The sequence below is a fragment of the Procambarus clarkii genome, chromosome 48 (genome assembly GCF_040958095.1).
Source record: "Procambarus clarkii isolate CNS0578487 chromosome 48, FALCON_Pclarkii_2.0, whole genome shotgun sequence".
In the NCBI taxonomy this organism is placed as follows: Eukaryota; Metazoa; Arthropoda; class Malacostraca; order Decapoda; family Cambaridae; genus Procambarus; species Procambarus clarkii.
The window spans coordinates 3,827,227-3,833,226 of NC_091197.1; the positions used below are offsets into that span (position 1 = coordinate 3,827,227).

The 6,000-nt window shown below is 45.4% G+C and overlaps 1 protein-coding gene across 1 annotated transcript in view; it reads right to left on the bottom strand.

Moving 5' to 3' along the window:
- The window catches only part of Cad89D (cadherin 89D), a 160,008-nt gene that overhangs the window by 75,854 nt on the left and 78,154 nt on the right, over window positions 1-6,000 (bottom strand). Inside the window, exon 2 of the mRNA XM_045752662.2 lies at window positions 2,101-2,175. The gene's annotated coding sequence lies outside the window, so the exon portion shown is untranslated. The remainder of the gene's footprint in view (window positions 1-2,100; window positions 2,176-6,000) is intronic.

Sequence of the window (6,000 nt, forward strand, 5' to 3'; positions counted from 1 at the left end):
CTGTGAACTACAAGAGAGCCTATGACACGGTACCACAAAAGATACTAGTGCACAAGCTGGAGATGCAGGCAGGAGTGAAAAGGAAGGTACTCCACGGGTTAAGGGAGTACCTAAGCAACAGATGGTAGCGAATCAATGTGAGGAGTGAGGTTTCAGATTGGCAAGGCTTCACCAATGAAGTCCCACAGGGATCAGTTTTTGAACCTATATTGTTTCTGATATATGTAAATGATTTCCCAGAGGAAATAGACTTGTTCCTCTCATTGTTTGCTGATGATGCCAAAATTATGAGGAGGATTAAGACAGAGGAAGATAGTATGAGGCTACAATATGACCTAGACAAACATGATCCAACAAATGGCTACTAAAGCTCAACTCGAGTAAATGTAAGGTAGTTAAACTAGGGGGTGGAAACAGGAGGACAGATACAGGATACAGAATGGGAAATGAAGTCCTTCATAAAACGGACAGAGAGAAAGATCTAGCAGTTTATATAATGCCAAACCTGTCTCCTGAAGCCCACATTAAAAGAATAACATCAGCGGCGTATTCAAGCCTGGCTAATACCAGAACAGCCTTCAGGAACCTGTGTAAGGAATCCTTCAGAACCTTGTATACCACATATGTAAAACCAATCCTGGAGTATGCGGCCCCAGCATGGAGCCCGTACCTTTTCAAGCACAAGACGAAGTTGGAAAAAGTTCAGATGGTATGCCACTAGGCTAGTCTCAGAACTAAGAGGCATGAGTTACGAGGAAAGGCTGTGTGAATTGCACCCTGTAGGTACAGGGGTACCAACCCTGTACCTACAGGGTACAGGGTAAATAAAGATAAACTGTTTAACACGATGGGTACGCGAACAAGGGGACACAGGTGGAAACTGAGTACCCACATGAGCCACAGGGACGTTAGAAAGAACGTTTTCAGTGTCAGAGTAGTTAACAGATGGAATGCATTAGGCAGTGATGTGGTGGAGGCTGACTCCATACACAGTTTTAAATATAGATATGATAGAGCCCAGTAGGCTCCGGAATCTGTACACCAGTTGATTGACAGTTGAGAGGCGGGACCAAAGAGCCAGCTCAACCCCTGGAAGCACAACTAGGTGAGTACAACTAGGTGAGTACACACACACACCAGAGGAAGTACACAGACAAGAAATGCCTTAATTACAGGTAAAGGCTCACTCTTTCAAATTATCTAAATCGCGTGGTAAATATAATTTTAAGGAATGTTAGGCTTGAAAAAAAAAAACATTGTATCTACCGCTACCGAGTCAGATATCAGTAATAGATTATTTGATCTTAATCACCTTAATCATTGATCGATTAATCATTTTTGCCAAGGATTCAACCCATCTCTGATAGCGTCCCAATCAAGGAGATATGACCCTAATATTGTAATTACCACGAGAGAGCGCTAAGTATGACTATATTGCATTTGGAAGAGATACGAGGACAAGAAGCTGGGATATGAGGACGAAGAACTGAAATATGAGGACAAGAAACTGGGATATGAGAAAAGGAACCGAGATATGAGGAAAAGGAACTGGAATATGAGGACAAAGCGCTGGGATATGAGGAAAAGAAGCTGGGATATGAGAACAAGGAGCTGGGATATGAGAACAAGGAGCTGGGATATGAGGACAAGGAGCTGGGATTTGAAGACAAGGAGCCGGGATATGAGGACAAGGAGCTGGGGATATGAGGACAAGGAGCTGGGATATGAGGATAAGAAGCTGGGATATGAGGACAAGGAGCTGGGATATGCGTACAAGGAGCTGGGATATGAAGACAAGGAGCTGGGTTATGAGGATGAAATGCAGAAAACGGTGCCCACGCATCCATCGGGGATCGAACGGTGACTGTGCAAGAATCTTGACTGTCACTCTAGCGACTAGTTCAGGTTAATGGACATTGAGACCTGTAATCAAGAAGGCATAATTGTCATCAATCGGAGAGTGACGACGTTCTCATGTAACCAGAACCACTATGACCAATGACAGCGCGCCACTGTAATGACGCCCACGTGTGCCTTCCGCCACTGTAATGACGCCCACGTGTGCCTTCCACCACTGGCCAATAGGAGCGCAGGACTGACCTGATTGGACGAGCAGCAGTCCCAGCAGCAGCAGCGCCGCCCTGGTGTCGAGTCGGGCCATCACAACAGATGATCCTGAGAAGAGAGAAAATGTCATTATAATTTTAAGATAATACCAACCAATAGAGAAAACTAAGATACCTGCAGAAGGCCAGTTGACCTATAACGAGGCAGCTCTTATTTATATCCACCCAAACACATTCATATACATGTCTGACCTGTGCTTGAAACAATCCCACGTCTACTGTCACTCGGTAATTTGTTCCATAGATCAATCACCCAGTTTCCAAAACCAGTATTTTCCCCAAGAAACGGTTTGATCCCATTGAGGGCGATCAGAAAAGGAATCTCTGACCCTCTTTCACAGTGTTTCTCACAATATATAACCCACATCAACTACCCTTATAACCGTACTGGATACTGCACCGTGCAACACCAGTCCACCAACACATGGGCTTTCACCCAACTGTAAGGGGCCTGGTAGGCTGCTGGATAGCGCGCAGGACTCGTAATTCTGTGGAGCGGGTTCGATTCCCGCACCAGGCAGAAACAAATGGACAAAGTTTCTTTCACCTTGAATGCCCCTGTTACCTAGTAGTAAATAGGTACCTGGGAGTTAGTCAGCTGTCACGGGCTGCTTCCTGGTGTGTGTGTGGTGTGGAAAAAAAATAGCTAGTAAACAGTTGACAGTTGAGAGGCGGGCCGAAAGAGCAAAGCTCAACCCCCGCAAACACAACTAAGTGAATACAACTACAACCCCGACAATCTGAACTTTCCATAATGTTTACATTTAGGCTCTAGGCCTTTGTATTAATAAATATCTACTTATTATATACATAAATGTCTTAAAGTCCTCCCCCTCCAGTATAAATAAGGGAAGACGACAAAAAATATTTATGATGTAAAATAGTAATAAACATCTATTTTAACCATAGATTTACATCCGTCTGTATGAGTAGTATGGACTCAGTATTTCCAATAACCTTTTCAATACAAACTTAATTTGAATACTAAGCTGATTTGAATATACATTTGATTAGTAAAGACTTTTGTTCCACGAATCAGAGCCGGGATTAACCAATCGCCTACGAGATCAGTGACTTATCTCTATCATGGAAACTAATTTGTCTGTATTCTCTAAAGAGTTTAAGAGCTACGAAGGGGCTCTATGTCGTCCTGGTTGTAAGCCGATTGGCAGGTCGTGTTCCAGGGACAAGTACTGAATAAAACTTTCCCTGGGCTATGGGAAGGGAAAGCTCTAAGCCTGCTGACAGTACTCAGCCGTTGTCTACTCCTGTACCCACCTGTGTATAAAAAAAAAACTTACTGTAGGCAATATATGCACAGGAAGATTACTGTAACTGGCTCACTACAGATGCAAATTGCTCTGTATCAACACTGTTGTGGGCCACTTTTTGAACCACTTGCGATATCAAAGAGACTGTTGAAATGTATATTAAATTGCGAAATTTGCGTCAAAAGATTGTAACTTGCTTAGCTAATCGAACTCAACAGTTCAATCCCAGAGCCGATGATGATGATGATGAGCCTCTATAACCCTGCCCACCACCGCCCACAGGATGGGTATAGGATGCATAATAAATCAATAAATTTCATGCTTTAAAAATAAATCCATCTTCCAGTACGTTTTTCTGGCCATATTACCCGAACTGGTCGTTCAGTGACCCTGAGACAAGCGGGATGAGATGTTGATGGAGACATTGCAAGACGTCCCCTGGATGACTGAACATTGCAAAGGAATCATTGAGCAACATCGTGCACCGGTACCTCTGGTCAACACCTGCTTATTATCGCACCTGTGGAGATGTTCACCTGGCGAGGAACGTCACCACCCGAAGCTGGATCAATGGAGCTGTTGGAGTCGTTGAAATATTTAACATTATGGTCATACTTTTGTTGTTAACCGGTGAGAGGCAATCACGACCCCTGCTACACCCTCACCACACACAGTCACGACCCCTGCTACACCCTCACCACACACAGTCACGACCCCTGCTACACCCTCACCTCTCACAGTCACGACCCCTGCTACACCCTCACCACACACAGTCACGACCCCTGCTACACCCTCACCACACACAGTCACCACTCCACTACAGCCTCACCACACACAGTCACCACTCCACTACACCCTCACCACACACAGTCACCACTCCACTACACCCTCACCACACACAGTCACCACTCCACTACACCCTCACCACACACAGTCACCACTGCACTACACCCTCACCACACACAGTCACCACTCCACTACACCGTCACCACACACAGTCACCACTCCACTACACCGTCACCACACACAGTCACCACTCCACTACACCCTCACCACACACAGTCACCACTCCACTACACCCTCACCACACACAGTCACCACTCCACTACACCCTCACCACACACAGTCACCACTCCACTACACCCTCACCACACACAGTCACCACTCCACTACACCCTCACCACACACAGTCACCACTCCACTACACCCTCACCACACACAGTCACCACTCCACTACACCCTCACCACACACAGTCACCACTCCACTACACCCTCACCACACACAGTCACCACTCCACTACACCCTCACCACACACAGTCACCACTCCACTACACCCTCACCACACACAGTCACCACTCCACTACACCCTCACCACACACAGTCACCACTCCACTACACCCTCACCACACACAGTCACCACTCCACTACACCCTCACCACACACAGTCACCACTCCACTACACCCTCACCACACACAGTCACCACTCCACTACACCCTCACCACACACAGTCACCACTCCACTACACCCTCACCACACACAGTCACCACTCCACTACAGCCTCACCACACACAGTCACCACTCCACTACACCCTCACCACACACAGTCACCACTCCACTACACCCTCACCACACACAGGACCTTCACAAGTGTTCACACCCTTCCGGCGCGCCACCAAGAAGTTCCCCTAAACTTCTTCAAAGTTATAAAGAGGTTCCAGCTTAACAACACCAATAAAATAGCATTTAAATAATAAAGTACAAATTCAATGTGCTCATGCAGACGAGGAGTCACAATAACGTGGCTGAAATATGTTGACCAAACCACACACTAGAAAGTGAAGGGACGACGACGTTTCGGTCCAGGACGAAACCGAAACGTCGTCGTCCCTTCACTTTCTAGTGTGTGGTTTAGTCAACAATGTGCTCATGCAGCCCTTCAATTCACATTTTAATCGAAATTGCATGTCTTAAACTCCTCGTATGTTAACAGAAGCTGAAACGACAAAAGATTGTTGGTACTGAAGTTAAGTGATTCACTGAATTTCGGGAATTAGTGTATACATGTAGTTAAGCAGTATTACTGGCCTAATGATCATTCATACGCCTGAGGACTCTTCCTTGTTCGTAATGATTAACAATGTTCACACGACTTATTTACGAGCTCAATTCTTTTTTAGAGCAATCTGGCTGTTTTCTTCTGTTCGAATTGAACTTCCAGATGCTTCATCCACATACTGCAAGAACAAATAAATTGCCAACAGAACCCAATCACCTAATCTACCTTAAGTCTAACTATTCACGAAACTCTGTATATATTATCATTCGATAAAAATACTATTTTTACACATTGAAAATGATGAATGCTTCTCTGTGGCCAACACAGCTTGAACGATCATAGGTTAAATACCTCACACCTCATCTACCCAAGGCCTAAGAACACCCCCCCCCCTACACCCCCCCCCTCCAATGGAGGAGACAATAGACATAATGGAATAGAAAACTAATTATTGATTCCGTGATTTTCTCCTACATAGAAGTCGTTAATGAGAGGAAGTGTGAGGAGGAGCCGGATCTCTAATTCTCGCCAGGACTCACAGACTG